The following is a 19,803-nucleotide window of genomic DNA, read 5'->3' as shown; positions in this document are numbered from 1 at the left end:
GATGTCTCCACCTGGCCTGACCTGCCCTTGTATCTGGGCTTTGCTACCTGGGACTGGTATCCCTGACTTGCTTTTAAGTCCTCGGGAGGGGCAGGGTCAATCTAAGTTTACTGCATAAACAACAAAATGACTCCCTCTGGCTAAGTAGCCCCTTGCATTTATACCACTGTTTGTTTATTCACTTACTAGCAGATAGAGATTTGGGCTGTTTTCAGTTTCTGGCTATTGTAAATAATGCTGTTACACACAAATCTTTGTGTGGACACATGTCATTATTTCTCTTGGGTAACTGCTTCACAGTAAGAATGCTGGGTTGCATGGTGAGTATACAGATTTTCTTTCTTTCTTTTTTTTTTTTTTTCAAGATTTTTATTTATTTATTTGACAGACAGAGATCACAAGTAGGCAGAGAGGCAGGCAGAGAGAGAGACGGGTGGGGGGGGGGGAAGCAGGCTCCCCGCTGAGCAGAGAGCACAATGCGGGGCTCGATCCCAGGACCCCGAGTTCATGACCTGAGCCGAAGGCAGAGGCTTTAACCCACTGAGCCACCCAGGTACCCCGTGTACAGATTTTCTTAACTTTATAAGAAACTGCCATACTGTCTTCAAAATGTGTGATTTTTGCATTCCCACCAGCAAGGTAGGAGAGCGAGTTCCATATCCTTGACAACAGTGTGGATCATGTCTCAATTTCTTTACTTCTGTCAATGTGGACAAGCACAAGTTTGTGGACCACACTTTAAGCGGGACTGCTCCTAGCCCTACACAGGAATATGTATGTCCATGATCCCAAATGCAGTTTGAAAAACAGAGAGGCACTGGTTATCCCTGACCAGAATAACAGGATCCATGCAAAGCTCCCCCAGGTCAAGAAAATGAAAATGATGCAAGTCTTGTCCTACAGGGTCTTATGGATTCTTTTAATGCCAACCCTGGGGTATACTTTTTTTTTTTTTTCTTTTGAGAAACACTTTAAATTTTCTTTCTTTTCTAAGTAATGGAGAAGAAACATATCTATTTTTTAAAATAAATCCTAATCTAGCTTCAGCATGTCTTGTGGTCTTGGCAGCAAGGCCATTAGCATCATTTCTGGCCTCTTTACCAGGGTTTTGATTGACCTTGGAGGAGCCAGATTATTATGTGTGGATGAACAGTCAGATTCCGGAACAGAGGCAGGGATACAGGTACTAAACGGGGGTGGATGGAGTCACAGACAGGCAACTTGAGCCAGAGCGGGTGTGTGTGTGTGTGTGTGTGTGTGTGTGTGTGTGTGTGTCAAGTTGAGCCCTAATGAGGAGCTATGGAGGATAGAACATTGCCTGAGGGAGGAGCTGAAGCAACTTTTCTAACTCAGGTTAAGTTTCTTAACATTTGGTAGGAGGAAGAAGGAAATACACCATTGGTCTGAAATGCCAGAAGCCTGCTGGCTGTTTTGTTTCCTGCCCCTTTAGAAGGTAAGTTTGAGTCACCATACAGACGGGGTGGGGGGGTAGTCAGGTGGCACACAGTTGTATGTGTAGGTTTAAATCTGGACCCAACAGCACCAAAGGCAGGTTGATTCAGCTGTTTATTTGTGACTGAAGAGAGTATTAGAGTAAAATATTCAGAAATGGATTAAACATACTTATCTCTAATGAGGTATAGAGGGTGGGTTAGCCCCCAGTGGGGCTGTTTTGCTAAATAGTGCAGAAGGAATTCCACTGAAAGATTAATTCACTGAGGAAGAGTGTGCTACTCTCAGAATAAAAGTAGCCATAAAGTATGGAGATCCTGCTGAGACAAAGCTGCGGATGTTGCTCACAGGTTATTTTTGGCGACGTGTTTTGGAATGAGGTACAATTACTTAAGACACAGAAAGAATTAGAACTGCATTAAAACAGAGCACACATTTTTTTTTTTTCTCACAAAATAAAAAGTTTAGGGAAAGTTTATGGTGAAGAGTTTTTGGGTAAGAGAAGGTTGTGGGAAATGAAACATATTCTCATTTTGATTTGAAACTTCTCTTTTTTCCTCTTTGCTGTAATCCATTACAATTGCTGCAGGGATTATAATGGACTTATCTTTTGAGTAAAAATGCCAGATTTTTTTAAAAAATCCAAGCTTACAGATAGTGAGGCAAAAGCGCTGTAAGATGCTTTACATATTTTATATACATTACAAATTTATGCCATCATCCATGGGTTGCTAAGTCTGAAGTCTTCCTTAAGGGGTTGATTCCAGTGAAATGAATAATTTAAGTAGGAAAATAATTACTAGACCTTGGGTTAAGAAGGCTGCGAGCCAGCAAGATCCCCGATTTATCACCACCTCTCTCTCAGTATGCACACTTTCTAAAACGATTTGTGAAGTCAGTTGTAAATTACAACTGCCTCGGGGATTAAACCCATCGGTCAGTTCTCTGACTCGCTCTAGAGAAGTTTCGTTAACTAAGTGTTTAAGAGGCTCCTGATCAGGATGCTTAAGGAAGTTTTCAGGCATCCCACGGCTACAGAGATAATGGGGACTTCACGGGTGAGAGTTGGCAATGACCTCCTCAGCACCGAGACAGCTCTGCAAGGCAGTGAAGAAGACCCTCTTACACCAGACCAACTCCTCTCTCTCTCTCTCTACTTGTATGGCAGGACTGCAATTTCAGCAATGCATCCAGAAGAGGAGGAGTGGGAGCTGTGGTTCACTGCAGTTGGTGGGGAGGGGAGTAGGGGGTTGGAAAACAGGCGAGAAACCAGGGAAGGCGAGTGAAGTGGTAGTCACTGGAGATTTTAATTCCCGTGTACTACTTTTAGCAAACAATGAACTACAAACTGCCTCAAATTATTCTGGAAGAATGAACCTTCTAACTTGTTCAACAATTAAGTAGCAGATCTTAGTGGATGTCATATTTAGTATCTCAATAGTTGGTTAGCCATTTGGGAAAAGGAATAACTTAGATCCTCATGTCATACCTCAAAATAAATTCCAGATGAACTGAAGAATTAGATGTAAATGATTAAGTTACAAAGTAAAGAATTCAGTAACAGATCAGCTGAGTTTGGAATGGGGAAGGACTTTTCAGCTACAAAAAAATCAATGGAAAAATATTTAAAAAGTAAAATTTGTAATAGATTTGACCACATAAAATACATATTACTCTCTATGCATATCTGACAACAAACAAAATAAAAATATAAAATTGGGTGAATATTTACAAAATTATTTTAGAGGTGAGCTCATTGTTCTCATGAAGAACCCCTCCCCCTAAATTAAATTAAAATGAACAAAGGTCATGAAAAGGTAATTCATATATTTAACATTTTATGAAAATAGCAAGTAATATACTAATATGCCCAGTCTCCTTAGGAACTAACCAAACCTAATGAAAACAAGATTGTTTCTTTTTAATTATTAAATGGCAAAGAGTTGTTAAAAAGACAAGACAAACCTAACTTGATAAAGACCCTCTAATCCTTGGATAGAGCAGTTTGGGGTATTTTTCAAATTTTACTTTGCTTCAGTAAATTTTCCTCTGTATACTAATGAACTAGTCAGAGAATAAGGATTTATATATCAATGTATTTATTTATATATGTATTTATACATATTTATTTATATATGTATTTATATATGAATTTATATATTCAATGTATTTATCAAATGTATTTATTCATTAATTTAACAAAAGTTTGAAATGGGGGGTTGAAAAGCTCCCATGCCCCTTCACGTAGAGATCTTACCTAAATTATAGTATAGCCAGAAAAATACTATCATTTAGCTATTTATTTCTTAACATAATTATTGATTTATAATTTTCCAAAATGTAGTAGTTGAAGCTATAATTAGCAACATGAGGAATATTCACAGAGAACAATGAGCTTTTTGAGGTGTGACAAATACTTTATTGCAAAATGAAAACAGTTTATTTTTTCTGATCATAAAAATAAAATAAAAAATTAAAATAATTTTTTAAAAATTAAAATTTATTAATTTTTTTAAAAGATTTTATTTATTTATTTGACAGACAGAGATCACAAGTAGGCAGAGAGGCAGGCGGAAGAGAGGGGGAAGCAGGCTCCCCACTGAGCAGAGAGCCCGACGTGGGGCTCGATCCCAGGACCCCAAGATCATGATCTGAGCTGAAGGCAGAAGCTTTCACTCACTGAGCCATCCAGGCGCCCCTGAATTTATTTTTTTATCATTCAAGATATTTATAGACATCTTTCCAAGTCAAAATTATACAACCCAATCATCTTTTGTAATGATTGCACAGTATTCTATTACGTATTTGTCCCATAATGTAGTTAACTATTTTTCCATTGATGGATATATTATATATTTATTTATTTAGTTAGTTTCTTTCTTTCTTTCTCCTTTCTTTTTCTTTTATTAATATATAGTGTATTAGTTGCCCCAAGGTATAGGTCTGTGAATCATTGGGTTTACACATTTCACAGTACTCACTATAGCGCACATACCCTTCCCAATGTCCATCACCCACCCACCCTATCGCTCCCCCCATCCCCAGCAACCCTCAGTTTGTTTCCTGAGATTAAGAGTCTCTTACGGTTTGTCTCCCTTCCCAGTCCCATCTTGTTTCATTTTTCCCTCCCTTCCCCCAACAACCCTCCACCCTGCTTCTCAAATTCCTCATAAGAGAGATCATACGATAATTGTCTTTCTGTGATTGACTTATTTCACTCAGCATAATACCTTCTAGTTCCAAGATTTTGGGGTTTTTGATGGCTGCGCAGTATTTCATTATATATATATATATATATATATATATATATATATATATAAAGAAGATGTGATATATATATATCACATCTTCTTTATCCATTCATCTGTTTATGAACATCTAGATTCTTTCCACAGTTTGGCTATGCATAGCAGCAATTCTATGTTTATAGCATTTGGGTGCATGTGTCATTTCGGTTCACTACATTTGTATCTTTAGGGTAAATATCCAGTAGTGCAATCGCTGGATCATAGGGTAGCTCCATTTTCAACTTTTTGAGGAACCTCCATACTGTTTTCCAGAGTGGAGGCACCAGCTAGTATTTCCACCAACAGTGTAGGAGGGTTCCCATTTCTCCACACCCTTGCCAACATCTGCTGTTTCCTGACTGATTAATTTTAGCCATTCTGACTGGTGTGAGGTGGTATCTCACTGTGGTTTCAATTTGTATTTCCCTGATGCCGAGTGATGTTGAGCATTTTTTGTGTATCTGTTGGCCATTTGGATGTCTTCTTTGCAGAAATATCTGTTCATGTCCTCTGCCCATTTCTTGATTGGATTATTTGTCTTTGGGTGTTGAGTTTGATAGTTCTTTATTAATTTTGAATACTAGCTATTTATCTGATATGTCATTTGCAAATATCATCTCCTATTCTGTTGGTTGTCTTTTGGTTTTGTTCAATGTTTCCTTTGCTGTGCAAAAGCTTTTGATCTAGATGAAGTCCCAGTAGTTCATTTTTGCCCTTGCTTTCCTTGCATTTGGTGATGTTTCTAGAAAGAAGTTGCTGTGGCTGAGGTCAAAGAGGTTGCTGCCAGTGTTCTCCTCTAGGATTTTGATGGATTCCTGTCTCACACTGAGGTCCTTCATCCATGTAGAGTCTGTGGTGTAAGGAAATGGTCCCACTTCATTCTTCTGCATGTGACTGTCCAATTTTCCCAACACCGTTTGTTGAATAGATTGTCTTTTTTCCACTGGACATTCTTTCCTGCTTTGTTGAAGATTAGTTGACCATGGAATTGAGCATCCATTTCTGGGCTCTCTATTTTATTCCATTGATCTTTGTGTCTGTTTTTGTGCCAGTACCATACTGTCTTGATGATTACAGCTTTGTTGTAGAGCTTGAAGTCTGGAATTGTGAAGCCACCAGCTTTGGTTTTCCTTTTCAACATTCCTCTGGCTATTTGGGGTCTTTTCTGATTCCATATAAATTTTAGGACTATTTGTTCCATTTCTTTGAAAAAGTTGATGGTATTTTGATAGAGATTACATTAAACCTGTAGACTGGTCTAGGTAGCATAGACATTTTCACAATATTTGTTCTTCCAATCCATGAGCATGGAACATTTTTCCATTCCTTTGTGCCTTCCTCAATTTCTTTCATGAGTATAGTTTTCTGAGTACAGATTCTTTGCTTCTTTGGTTAGATTTATTCCTAGGTATCTTATTGTTTTGAATTGTAAATGGGATCAACTTCATTTCTCTTTCTTCAGCCTTGTTGTTGGTGTATAGAAATGCAACTGATTTCTATGGATTGATTTTTCTATCCTCACACCTTACTGAATTCCTGTATGAGTTCTAGCAGTTTTGGAGTGGAGTCTTTTAGGTTTTCCACATAAAGTGTCATATCATTTGCAAAGAGTGAGTGAGTGACTTCTTTGCTGATTCAAATGGCTTTTATTTCTTTTTGTTGTCTGATTGCTGAGGCTAGGACTTCTAGTACTATGCTGAATAGCAGGGGTGGTAATGGACATCCCTGCCGTGTTCCTGACCTTAGCAGAAAAGCTCTCAGTTTTTCCCCATTGAGAATGATATTCACTGTGGGGTTTTCATAGATGGATTTGATGACATTGAGGTATGTAGCCTCTATGCATACACTGTGAAGAGTTTTGATCAAGAAAGCATGTTGTACTTTGTCAAATGCTTTCTCAGCATCTATGAGAGTATCATATGGTTATTGTTCTTTCTTTTATTAATGTATTGTATCACATTGATTGATTTGCAGATGTTGAACCAACCTTGCAGCCCAGGAATAAATCCCACTTGGTCGTAGTGAATAATTCTTTTAATGTACTGTTGGATCCTCTTGGCTAGTATTGTGGTGAGAATGTTTGCATCCATGTTCATCAGGGATATTGTATTGTAATTCTTTTTGATGGGGTCTTTGTCTGGTTTTGGGATCAAGGTAATGCTGGCCTCATAAAATAAGATTGGAAGTTTTCCTTCTATTTCTTTTCTTTTTTCTTTCTTTCTTTTTTTTTTTTTTTTTTTTTTTTTTTTTTTTTTTTGTTGAAACATTTTCAAGAGAATAGGTATTAATTCTACTTTAAATGTTTGGTAGAATTCCCCTGGGAAGCCATCTGGCCCTGGGCTCTTGTTTGTTGGAAGATTTTTGATGACTGCTTCAATCTCCTTACTGGTTATGGGCCTATTCAGGTTTTCTATTTATTCCTGGTTCAGTTTTGGTAGTTTATGTCTCTAGGAATGCATCCATTTCTTCCAGGTTGTCAAATGTGCTGGCATGTAGTTGCTCGTAAATGTTGTTATAAGTGTTTGTATTTCTTTGGTGTTGGTTGTGATCTCTCCTTTTTCATTCATGATTTTATCAATTTAGGTCCTTTTTCTTCTCTTTTTGATAAGTCCAATATACCTTCTGCCCCTCTTTCTCTTTCTACGTCTTCTGGGATCCCAATTATTCGAATATTATTTCATCTTATGGTACCAGTTATCTCTTGTATTCTCCCCTCGTGGTACAGTAGTTTATCTCTCTTTTTCTCAGCTTCTTTTATTCTTCATCGTTTGGTCTTCTATATCACTAATTCTGTCTTCTGCTTCATTTATCCTAGCAGTAAGAACCTCCATTTTTGATTGGACCTCATTAATAGCTTTTAAAATTTCAACTTGGTTAGATTTTCATTCCTTTATTTCTCCAGAAAGGGATTCACTCATATCTTCTATGCTTTTTTCAAGCTCAGCTATCATTTTTATAATTGTCATTCTGAACTCTAGTTCTGACATCTTACTAATGTCTGTATTGATTAGGTCTCTAGCTATTGGTACTCCCTCTTGTTCTTTTTTTGAAGTGCGTTTTTCTGCCTTATCATTTTATCAGATAACACTAGATGAATGAGAGAACAAAATACTAAAAGGATAGCAATGGCCCCAGAAAAATACACACTAACCGAGTTGGAAGAGACCTGAAATTGGGGGTGGGGGGTGAAGAAAGGAGGAAAAAATTTTATATATATGGCTGATGAATAGAACAGAGCCACACAATTGATTTTGGGTGTACTTTGGACTGTTAGAAGAAACTGCCTCACAAAAATTTAATGAAAAAAAAAACTCATATATATACAAAAATAAGGGTAAACACAATGAAGGGATGGAATATGACTGTAAAGATGCAAATTTAAAAGGATTCTAAAAAAGGAATTGATAAGAAGTTGGTTGAAAAAAGGAAACAAACAAAAAAGGTGGGGGAAGAATGTGATCAGGTTGGAGACTAGAACAAAGCCATGCACTAGATTTAGGGTGTATTTTGATCCGTTAGAAGACACTGTATCCCAGAATCTTAAATAGAGAAACCTATACACATATAAAAAATAATGTTATATACAATGAAGGGATAGAATATAACAATGAAAATTTAAAAAGATTTTTTAAAAGGTATTGATAAGGTAGTTTAACAAGGTTAAAATAGGAAAGAGGAAAAAATTTTAAAAATAGAATAAGAAAAAATAAAATTAAAAAAATTTAACTTTGAAAGACTAAAGAATCATGGGAAAAAAGCCATGAATTCTGTGTGTTGCCTTCCCCTAGCTCTGAAGTGCTGCAGTTCTCACTGATCAGTGAACTTGGTCTTGGCTTGATGTTCTTGCTGATCTTCTGGGGGAGGGGTCTGTTGCCATGATTCTCAAATATCTTTGCCGGGGGCGGAACTGCACCACCCTTGCTAGGGGCTAGGCTAAGTAATCTGCTCGGGTTCACTCGCGGGAGGTTTTGTTCCCTGAATGCTTTCCGTAGAGCTCTGGAGGACAGGAAACAAAGATGGCAGCCTCCCAATTTCCAGCCAGTTGGTGCCGAGAGCTCAGGGCCCCAGTCCTCAGTGCGCCCTCAGAGAAAAGCAGTCAGTCCCTTCCATCTCCCTGGTCTCTGGTCACGCTCTGTGCTCACCCCGCCTGTGAGTGTGCATTTCTATCTCTGGTGCATGGCCCTGTGTGGAGTGTCCAAACCCAGCAGATTCCTGCAGTGCACTCCCGCACCTCTCCTCCTGAAGGAGGAAGGTGAGTCTCCCAGATCTGCCACTTGTGGGGTCCCTGTTCAAAGAACTATGGTCTGACTGTGCATCGGATCACAGTTTAAGGTTATTCTGAGCTGAGAGCCCACTTCTCATCTCTGCCTCTGTAGCCAGCTTCCCCACTCTGATACCTGGGGCCTCTGCCACACTCAGACACCCCCAGTCTTATTGTGACCCCGCAGGTCCTGAGACCACACTGTCTCTAGAGGGCTCCAGACCCTCCTTAGCCTCTGGAGTGATGTCCCTCAGTGGAGCCGACTTCTAAAAGTTCTGATTTTGTGCTCCACCACTTGTTGGGAGCCAGCCCCTCCTGCTATGGTCTGTCTTCCCATATGTTGGCTTAGATTTACTTCTCCACACATCCTGCCTTCCAGAGTGGGGTCGCTTTTCTGTTTCTAGAATTGCTGCTCTACTTCTCTTCAATCTCCTGTTGAGTTTCTAGGTGTTCAGAATGGTTTGATAACTATCTAGCTGAACTCCTGGGACCCAACGATACCCAGGTCTCCTACTCCTCTGCCATCTTGCTCCTCCCCCTTTTCCACTGATGGATACATATATTTTAAAGATTTATTTGTTTGAGAGAGAGAGAAAGAGAACAAGCATGCACATGAAGGGGGACAGGCAGAGCAAGAGGGAGAGAATCTCAAACAGACTTCCTACTGAGCAAGGGCTCCATGCAGGGCTCCATCTTGTGTCCCTAAGCCAAAATCAAAAGTTGACATGCAACTGACTGAGCCACTGAGGTCCCCTTTTGAGAGATATTTTTATCAACTAGACAGAGCCAGACAAACACAGCTGTGAGTTTGTTTTTAGGGGAGATCCTCTGTCCTCATGGGTGTCTGTTTTCTTACAGTACAAAGACGAGTATACCTTGCATATAGGTAATAAGCTTTCGGAACACAGGCACAAAGCCCTCTGGGTGACACCCAACTCGGCTGGGAGTTGCCTGACATCACCAACCATAAGCTTTCAGCAACCTTAAAGAAACAGGTTTCAAGCTGCTAGAGGAAAGGGAGCCCTTGTTACTTCCAGAAGCTGAATTGCCTGGTCCCAGTGAGCCCACTCTGGGCAACCTGAGCTCAGGGTCACTGACCAGAGAATCCTGCCTGTCCCTTCCCATAGGGACATTGTCCTGAAGATTCTGAGGAAGGTGTCACCTCTAATAAAGATGTATTTCTGGAAAAATTTAAAACCACTGAAGGGTCACTCCTGAGGCTGGAGGGCTGAACTTGCCTTTTTTCTTTCTTTCTGGTCTGGAGTTCAGTTGCAAGGAACTCCATCAGGCTTGACTCAGCCTAATTTGCAAATTACTTCCTGCAAAATTCCACATTGCATGTTGGAAGCTTACCTTTAACTCTTACTTTCCCATTGCATTTCTGCTATTCAATCCCGGCTCTTCCCAGCTCCTGCCTAGGATGCCTAACTAGGGAGTGTGGGGCATAAGGCAGAAATGCACAAAGGAAAGCACAGGGACATTAAAAAAAATTTCTTTTGTATGGCATCCACACAAAATTCCACATCCTTCAAATAATAAATTTGTAAGATATTTTTCAGTAATTGCTATTGTTATAAAGCACTTAAGTGACAGTTGGATTATCTAAAACTAACCTCAAATACAACTTCTAAGTTCACTCTGCTTACAAAATATGATGGCGTGCCTGAGTGGCTCAGTCAGTTAAGTGTCTGCCTTCAGCTTGAGTCATGAGCTCAGGGTCCTGGGATGGAGCCCCACATCAGGATCCTTGCTTAGTGGGGAGCCTGCTTCTCTCTCTGCCTGTCACTCCTCCCTTCATGCTCTCTCTCGCCCTCCAATAAATAAATGAAATCTTTGGAAAAAAAATAATGGCTTCCCAAGGCCTACAATGTAAAGGACTGATCTCTTATCGGGCATGGTAAAGAGACTATAATCTGACCCAACTACCTCCCTCTCCTCATTCTCCACCATCCCTTATTGCATTTCCCTCCCTTGGTTCATATTTTATCACTTTGTGATTCAGCTGAAGTTTCTGCCTTTGTCTAGAGTAAGGGCTTGTCCACCCTGACCACTCATGAACATCACATGGAGAACACTGAAAAAAAATTTACTTATTTATATTTCAAATTTTTAAATTTTTAATTGATCTTAGATTTATGGAAGAGTTATGGAGATAGGACATGAAGTTCTTGTATGCCCTTCACTAGCTCCCCCAGTGTTAACATCTTATGTTACTACAGTACATTTATCAAAACTAAAAAGTCAACATAGACTCATTAGTAACTCAATACAGACTTCATTTGGAATTTGCCCGTTTTCTACTAATGGCCTTTGTCTGTTCAAAGATCCAAAATAGGAAATCACATCGTATTTATGCAACATGTCTCCCTGGTCTCCTCCAATCTGCAAAAACTTGTCTTTGTTTTTTTTGGAGCCTGACACTTGGAAAGAGCACTAGCCAGGTATTTTGTAGAAAGTTCCTCTGGCTTGTTTGATATTTTCTCATCATTCAACTGGGGTTGTGGACTTAGGGAAGACTAACACAGAGGTTGTGTGTCCTTCTTGTTGCTTCATATCAGGGGACATGTGATAGCAATATGACTTATTTCTGGTGATGTTAACCTTGATCGCCCAGTCAAGGTGATGCCGCCAGCTTCCTCCACTGTATAGTCACTGTTTTTCTCTCTCTGTACATATTAGTCAAAGAGTCACTAAGTCCAGCCTCCATCCACAGGAAGGGAATTAAGCCTCAGTCCATAGAGGGAAAAATACATGAAAAATGTGAACATAAATTAAAACTACCACAATAAGAAATATTTTGAGGGATTACTTTGAGGATATTCAAATATCCAGTTTTCCCCACTGATTTCAACATCTATCTGTGGGTCTTACCCCCAGCAATTGTTACTCTGGTGTTCTCCAAGTAATTTTCTGTATTTCTCATTTCTTTTGTATTTATTAACTGGACTTTTTTATGCAAGGAAGATTTTCCCTTTCTCCCTCCTTATTTAATTATTCACTCGTATTTATCCATATATTAGGGCATAAACTAATACTATCTTTATTTTGTTGCTCAAATTATTCCAGCTGTGGCCTCTGGGGGCGCCTTCAGGCTGGTCCCTTTGTTCTTTGGACATGCTCCCCTCACCCTCCACACCCACTTTTTTTTTTTTATACAACACTTTCTTATTCAGGTGCTACAAATATGCTCCGGGTTTATCTTGTATTTTCCCCACTTCAGGATTTAGAATTCATCATTTCTCTGGGGAGCTTGTTTCCTTTTATTGGAGAATGGCGTTTAGAACCTAAGGTCCTTTGTTAGGTGTGTTCATTATTACTGGGGTGTCCTGGCTTCTAGGCCCTCTCAATGGACAGATCTAGAAAATGGATGCATAATAACCCAAGAATACACACGTACCTATATTTCTGTGTGTTTCTATCTAAATATAGGAAAATAAACACAAATTCACACTAATATCTTCAACTCTAATTCAGCACCACAAGCTTCATTTTACCCTTCCCTAGGGAACTTTTTTTTTTTCATTTTCTTAAACATTTTTATTGACACATAAAATGGATATGAAAAGTGTACAAATCTTACAAATCTCAATGAATTTTCAAAAAGTGAACACACTAATGTAACTGTGGGGAACATTTTTAAATGTCCTTGTCTGGGCCCCAACCCAAGCCAATTAAATCAGAAACCCTAGAGATCCTGCCGCCAGTGGTTTTTTTGTTTTTGTTTTTGCTTTTGTTTTTTAAACTCTCCAGGTAATTTTACTGTTCAAAGAGGATTGGCAACTATTGACCTATTGACCCTAACTATTGAAAGTGGTCTTTCTCAGTGTATCCTTTTGATTAGGGTCTATTCAATGACCTAGTGCCTCTATTCAGCCTTCCCTCATCCCCAAGCCATTATCTCCTTCCCCCAACCCCTGCTTATGTCATTGCTTTGTTCTAGTATGTGGTCTTAGACCTTCCCTTATTGACTGTACTTACCTCTTTAGATGTTGGTCTTATTCAACAGTCAGTGAGCCCCCCAATAGCAGGGAAGTCTCATTATATGCTCCCCATCATAATTATCAGACCAAGAGAAAAAATATTGGTGTCACCAGCCCTATGGCAGCCCATGCACAGGTCAACTTCACTCCTGGACCTTTCTCAGAGACCAAACGGAGTTAGGGAGAAGGGCTGGAGTATCTAGTGATTCTGCTGGGGAGGGACTGGAATGGGAAGAAGCTCAAAATCAGGGATATGATTATAAGAGTAAGTCACACCCTCTGAATTATCTGCCCAGTCCTGTATGACCTGGGAAGCTGGGTTTACAGAAGTAAGAAGTATGCACAGGTGTGAAAATCGAGAAGAGCATAGAGAAATATGAAGAATCATTATATTAAGGAGAAAGAGCTCAATGTATATTCTTGTAGTGGTAAGGTTATACAACTCTTTTGATGAGAAATACTATTTTTTTTGGGGGGGGGTAAAAGTTTCAACATCTAATCCCAGTGAAAGAAATGTGTAATGAAACTATCAGAAGTGGATCAACAACATCCTATTGTATCTCTAGGAGTCAAGGAAGGAGGGACTAGTGGGCAGATAAAGGAATAACTTTAAAATGAGTGATTGATGTATTCAAGTTATTAGTTTAAAAGGGATCAGTTATCAAAGGAAACATAATTGAATAGAAAATGAGGATAATGAAAGAGTTCACCATGAATACGGTTCAAGGTCTTGCATATTTAGGAAAATGAGTGGTGTTACTCCAACTGCTTCTGAGGCCATGGTTGCCAGAACCAAATCAGAATCGAAACGGGGAAGGAAGTGCGTCCATTGTACATTTCTAAAAACAGAACAACGTATTACGGATGACACTTGAATTAGTTTGTTATTGGTGATACTGGCAGCAGAATTTTAATCGAAATTGACACAGACACTTCCCTCACAGCCCAGGCTTTCAGCACAGGAGTTACTAGATAAATATTTATGGAATGACTGGCAAGGAATTTCTCTCAAGATTAGGGAAACTTGTAATGGTAGTTGAGTGGGGTAGGAGGTTGTCTTGAGGATTCCTCCCATGTACTTTCTCCTCTTTCAGTCTTGTTCTCTTTACCTGATTCCTAGTGCCTGCATTGCCCCAGTGGAAAACCATTTGACTTCATAAGCAAAGGGAGTTTTTGAAAATTTAAAGAGATCTTTAGGAGAAAGGCAACATTTAACCTGAAGGAAGGAACAGTCAGCAGGAGGTCATCAAGCATGGGTAGAAGGTTAGCAGGAGATGTTTCTTGGGGAGGGGTCTTTCCTGTAATCATGCCATGTTATATATGCCCACCACCCCCAATGCCAACTTAGTTCTTGAAGTGGAGTCCAAGAAAAGTTCAAAGTGGCATGCACTGACATGGGGATACATTCAGGAGCAATTGAGACACACATACATTGCAGGATGTCTCGCTTGAATTGTTGATAGAAATCTCCCACTGGAAATGCAAGATTTCTTCAGAACTTATGTTTGTAACTAAACCTTTGTGCTTATAAGCCATCCCCTGGATAGATATATTTGAAAGAATAATATAAAAAAAGACAAAAAGCAAGGACCTTTTCAGGAATCTCCTATTTTTTTGCATGTTTAATGAGTGTTCTTTTGTGGGAATTTAGTAGCACACCGAGGTTAGGGGCTGTATGGGATTTATCTCAGATTTCCTCATCTTTCACATGGTACCTGGTACAGAACAAACTGTAGTTGAATGAATTTTTAATATTTAGGATCCTAGAAGCAGGTTTTAAGTGAGGACTGAGTTAGATATCCTTTTTTTCACATATCAGGGAACTGAGACCCAGAAAGAATAACTCGCTTGCTTGAAACTATTGGAAAATCAATGACAGCACTAAGAGCTAAATGCATAATTTCTACTCCTGGTCATTCACTCATAGGAAGTGATTAGGCTGATTTTCCTTTCCGACAGGCTTGGGTCACACCCCGGGCCAACTTTTCTGTTATGCACAATGCCCACAGCTCACAACACTTTTAGGGGCCCACCAAAAAGTTTTAATCTCCTTTAGGATCTAAAGAAAATCTATGAACTAAAATTTAAAATTTGAATTAAATTTAAATTTAATATTAATTTAAAATTTTAAAAACAATTTAAATAAAAGAAATTTTAAAATCTGAAGAAAAAAGTTACATTGACATGGTAATAAAATATCATCTTTAACAACTTTTTTTAAAAAAAAAAAGATTTTATTCATTTGTCAGAGAGAGAGAGAGCATAAGCAGGGGAGTGGCAGGCAGAGGGAGAAATGGGCTCCCCACTGAGCAGAGAGCCCGATATGGGACTTCATCTCATGACCTTCGGCATCATGAACTGAGCCGAAGGCAGATGCCTAACTGACTGAGCCACCCAGGCATCCCATCTTTAACAACTTTTTAATGGAGGAGGGAGCCCACGAGAGTCATAACATGGCTCTGATGGCAGCTCCCTCCTACCTTGGAGACTGATCCTAAGGCCCACTAATGTTTAGAGGGACCAGCCAAGAAGATGGAAATAAAACACCTTAATTCATAGTGCTCTCAATTCATAAGTCTTAAGGGATAAATGAACACATGGAAAGTACTTAGAAAAAACACCTAGGAAGTGCTTAGTAAATGATAGCCTTATTTATTTATTTATTTATTTATCAACCAGATCACTTAAAGATATGAGTGAAACATAAAAGTAGTATTTAATTACTTGTTTCATTAATTATACAAATATATATAAGTGACCACTGTGTGCTAATCATTGATCTGGGTACTTAGGAAATGGCAGTGACAAAATGGACAAAATTCTTTGTCGTCTAGTGAGATGAGGGCAGGAGGGACAATCGAAAAAATAAATAAGTTAAATATATAGTCTGTCAGATGGAGATGAGACCCACAACTGAAAATAAAGTGCCAAGGGCAGGGATAAGGTGGAACCATCTTAAATATTATGTTCTGGGAGGCATAACTGATGTAGTGACATTTGAAGGTGAGGGAGAAGAGCAAATGGGGAAACAGAATTTCTGGCAGAGGGAACAGCAAGTGCAAAGGCCCTGTGGTGGAATCCTGCTTGGCATGCCCAAGGAGCCAGCATGAGTGCATGAGTGCACGGGAGGAACCACAGGCTAGGAGGTCAGTGTGGAGGCACTGCAGATCATGTGGGACATTATAATCATTTTCAAGACTTCAGCTTTGGTTTCCAGTGGAAAAGGAGTCAGTGGAGGCTGCATTGACCTCCATCCTCTAACATTTTATAAGAGTTTTTGCCAGATGTCAAACTGTCCCATGAGCATACTCTGAAGCAGAACACTAGTTATATTCAACGTCTCTAAAAGCCAGAGAGTAGGATTTGGAATGACTTGGCCTTAGGAATTTGAAAATGCATTCATTTCCCCTATTCCACGAACGTTTATTGGTCACAGGACGTAAATGTGTATCACAACACTGATACACATTAACAACACCAAGACTAAATGTTTAGTATTTACATAAGAGTTACAGTTCCGTGTCCTGGTTTAATGTTAATTTAAAGAAGTCCAGCCCACACAGGAATTCCAGTGGCCTCATTTTACAGATGAGGAAATGTTAGGCGCCTTCCCCAAGGTCAGATCCTGCAGAAAGTGGTGCTAGTATTTTCTTTGCTATCAAGGGGTCTACAGAGCATGGGATACCTGCTGTTTTCACTTTGTCCCTCCATCAGCACCAGATACAGTGCTGGGTAAAATAATATTGTTCAACTACAAAAGTGCAGGCAGATTCTCATGATATTCTTCTGTTAAAAAAAAAAAAAGGTGAATAAGCCAGCCTCTCCTTCTTCCCTTTGCCTGTATCAAATGCAGGAAGTGGTCTCTGTAGAAATTCAATGCCATTGTCCCTGGCACAGGGACCCATTCAGCTGCATGGGTTGGTGCAACTCAAGGAGCATCCCAGGCCATCGGCAGCATCACGGAGAAGCTGGTCAGTCTGGGACAGGGGATTTAATTCACTGGCTTCATTTGTTAAATCTTGAAAATGACAAGATTCGAATAAATGATCTCAGATCTCTTTCAGTTTGGGAACCTCATGATTCTGATGGGATAGTGGCTGGAGATTTTGTGCACACAGGAGACACAGATGAAGGAAAATGTGCCCCTTCATTTTTGTTTTATTTTCAAGGTGGCTAAAGCTGGTACTAGAAATGCAAGTAGCCAGTGTCTTCTGACCCTTCCAAAAATCTCTTTTTCTCTTTCTAATTAACCTCTCTCCTTTTTAATGTCCTGTTTTCTCTGATTCGCAGTCAACTTGGGGTTTCTATAAACTTCTCAAAGGCTGGGGTCAAACTTTCTTTTAAATTGTTGGGGGGAGGGCATGGGAAGCAAAAAGAAGAAGAAAAGCTCTTGTTTCCACGCACAGCTGCACGGAGCAGCACCTGTCCCAATCTGGACAAAGCAAATTGAAAAGGGGAAAGGAGTTCTCACCGCCTGGGAGAAAACAGAAACGGCAAATCACAGAGGCTTCCCTTTGGCCAACCTCACCATTGTGTTTCCCCCTCTTTGCCGTCCTCCCAAGGGCTGGACACCCGACACTCACGCGGAGGTTCTCATGACATTGACAGTGTTGTGGGAAGCCACGTCCACTCCCCGGGGGGTTTTCTACTGTGTTCCCACAGACTGTCCGTCCTGCATGCAGACAGAGTAAGGGAACAGCGGGTGCCAGGTGACATGCCTGTCTCAGAGACCCCCAAGTGGCCAGGCCTGGCCAGCCAGACTGTGAAACACAGAGGCAGCCTTGCACACAGAGACTTTAAGCCTCTGGCCTCATTATTATGCAACTAGGGCGCCGCCCTGCCCTCTCCTCAGGAGACTGTTGGTCAAGTAAGGCTGGAAGAATGGATGTCATGGGCCTTGGCTCTCTTCTTGTTTCTCCGTTCCCCTTTGTCTTTCTCAGCTCTCTCTCTCTCCCCAGTATTTCCCATCCTCTTCTGTTAACTACTTTCCTCTCCTCTCCTCTTTCCTTCCTTCCTAACTACTCAGGTGGGAGACACCTCTCCATTCCCCTCGTCTCCCACCTGTTTCTGTTATTCCTCTTCTCTTTCTATCTCTCTCTCTCGCTGCCACTTCTGCATGTGGAGGCAAAAGTTGCTCAAGGACTTCCCGACCAGCTGGTGACATACCAGGTGTTCAGGTAGATGCACCTGTCTCCGTGCGTCCTCAACGTAAACAAGCAGTGGTCATTGCCTAGAGGATGAGGGGAAGTGGAGGGCATTTTCTTTCTGTTCATTCCCGCAAACACTTTTTTTTCAGACTTCGATGAGTTGGTTGGATTGTTGTCTTTGGATTCCCTCTCTCACTTTGTGATACTTTAGTGAGAAATTGGAGTGCTTTGTTTCAAATATCATAATTAATCTGAAATGAGGCACTGCAGGATCATTAATAAATCAGGACTGAATTTCACAGGACCCACTAACCTCCGTTTCATTATATGCCAAAAGTCCTCTCAGAGACTCTTCTCATCACTCGGGTAGGAGTCCTGGAAAACTTGGAGCCCCAAAGAAGTTCATCTACAAGGGCTTTTCACACAACCAACAGTGAATCTCCATTCCAAACAAACAAACAAACAAACAAACAAAAAAACAAAACCAAGGTGCTCTGCTCTTGATGATAACAAGAGAAGTCTTCCCCCCCAAAGTGGGAGAAGGGACAATCATAAATATATACCGAGAACCTTGCAGGGCTGGTATGTGTGATGCCAGTGGAGACAAAGAAGGCCCTTGAGCAACCATGATGGCACCTTTCAACTCTGTGTCAAAGGTGACACAAAAAAGTGTTGCTTTGCAACTCAGGCCAGTCCCCTGGACCAGTGAATGTCAGGGTTAGTTCAACGACCACTGTGACCTTGGACTCCACCAACACATCTGGAGGAAGGTCTTCTGAGGCTACCTTCAGTTCTGTTTCTGTGGATTTCCATGAGAGGATTCTGCTGTTTAAATGTAATAAACTTCAATGATATTACATCAAAAACAGCTCCCAATTTGATTTTGGTCAGTTATTTTGTAGGAAATGTGGACATTTAATGGAACTTAGTAGTCTCAACACGATGCTGGAGGTGGTGCATTGTTTTTATTGTTGATGAAAAAATGAACTCAACACAATTGTGGGAACTGAAGTGTAAACACACTTCCCTTCTGAAAACTGAAGAATTAGGGGAGGCATAGTCTTAATAGTAACAGAAGTGGATCTTATAAATTCTATCAGTCTTGACTATGGAAACAGAAAGCCACCTATCTAAAATGTGTGTTACTGTTCAACTTTATGAAATTTTCCTCTTCCAAACTAAAGATATACTAAATCAAAAATTCTAACCTAAACTCTAAACTAAGAAAAACCAATAAAACAACCCTGCCCCCAACAACTAAACTAGAAAGTCCACTCAAAATCATGATAAAGTCAATGTCACTGCTACTAAATTCTTATGTCTGAATCCTGTAAACCACATCTGTGTGGATTTGTGGTTTCCTTGGGGTGTGTTATGGAAAGGGTATTGGCTTTGGTGTGGGACAGGTGAGGATTAGGGTCCCAGTCCCAGTTGGTGCTTAATCCCTTGGAGCCTCATTCAGAGAGATTATACCACCTCCAACACAAAGTTGTGAGGATTAAACAAGACAATGACAAACATTATCTTGCCCAGCACCGTATGGGCTGCACAGCAAGTGAGCATTACCTTAATCTTCTCGACCCCCTTCTGCCCTTGATACTGGGGAGAAACTTGGGCACTAGATCGATCATACTCCAGCAAACCAGCAGGTGGCACTCATTTAGAGACTCCCGCAG

The 19,803-nt window shown here is 40.2% G+C and overlaps 1 long non-coding RNA gene across 1 annotated transcript in view; it reads left to right on the top strand.

Annotated features, from left to right (window-relative positions):
• LOC131829565 (uncharacterized) overlaps window positions 1–19,803 on the top strand; it is a 142,046-nt gene that overhangs the window by 44,418 nt on the left and 77,825 nt on the right. The window contains exon 3 of the long non-coding RNA XR_009352911.1: window positions 1,378–1,453. This is a non-coding gene — a long non-coding RNA (uncharacterized LOC131829565). The remainder of the gene's footprint in view (window positions 1–1,377; window positions 1,454–19,803) is intronic.

The sequence above is a fragment of the Mustela lutreola genome, chromosome 4 (assembly GCF_030435805.1).
Source record: "Mustela lutreola isolate mMusLut2 chromosome 4, mMusLut2.pri, whole genome shotgun sequence".
In the NCBI taxonomy this organism is placed as follows: Eukaryota; Metazoa; Chordata; class Mammalia; order Carnivora; family Mustelidae; genus Mustela; species Mustela lutreola.
This window is presented reverse-complemented; position numbering and strand designations above follow the sequence as displayed.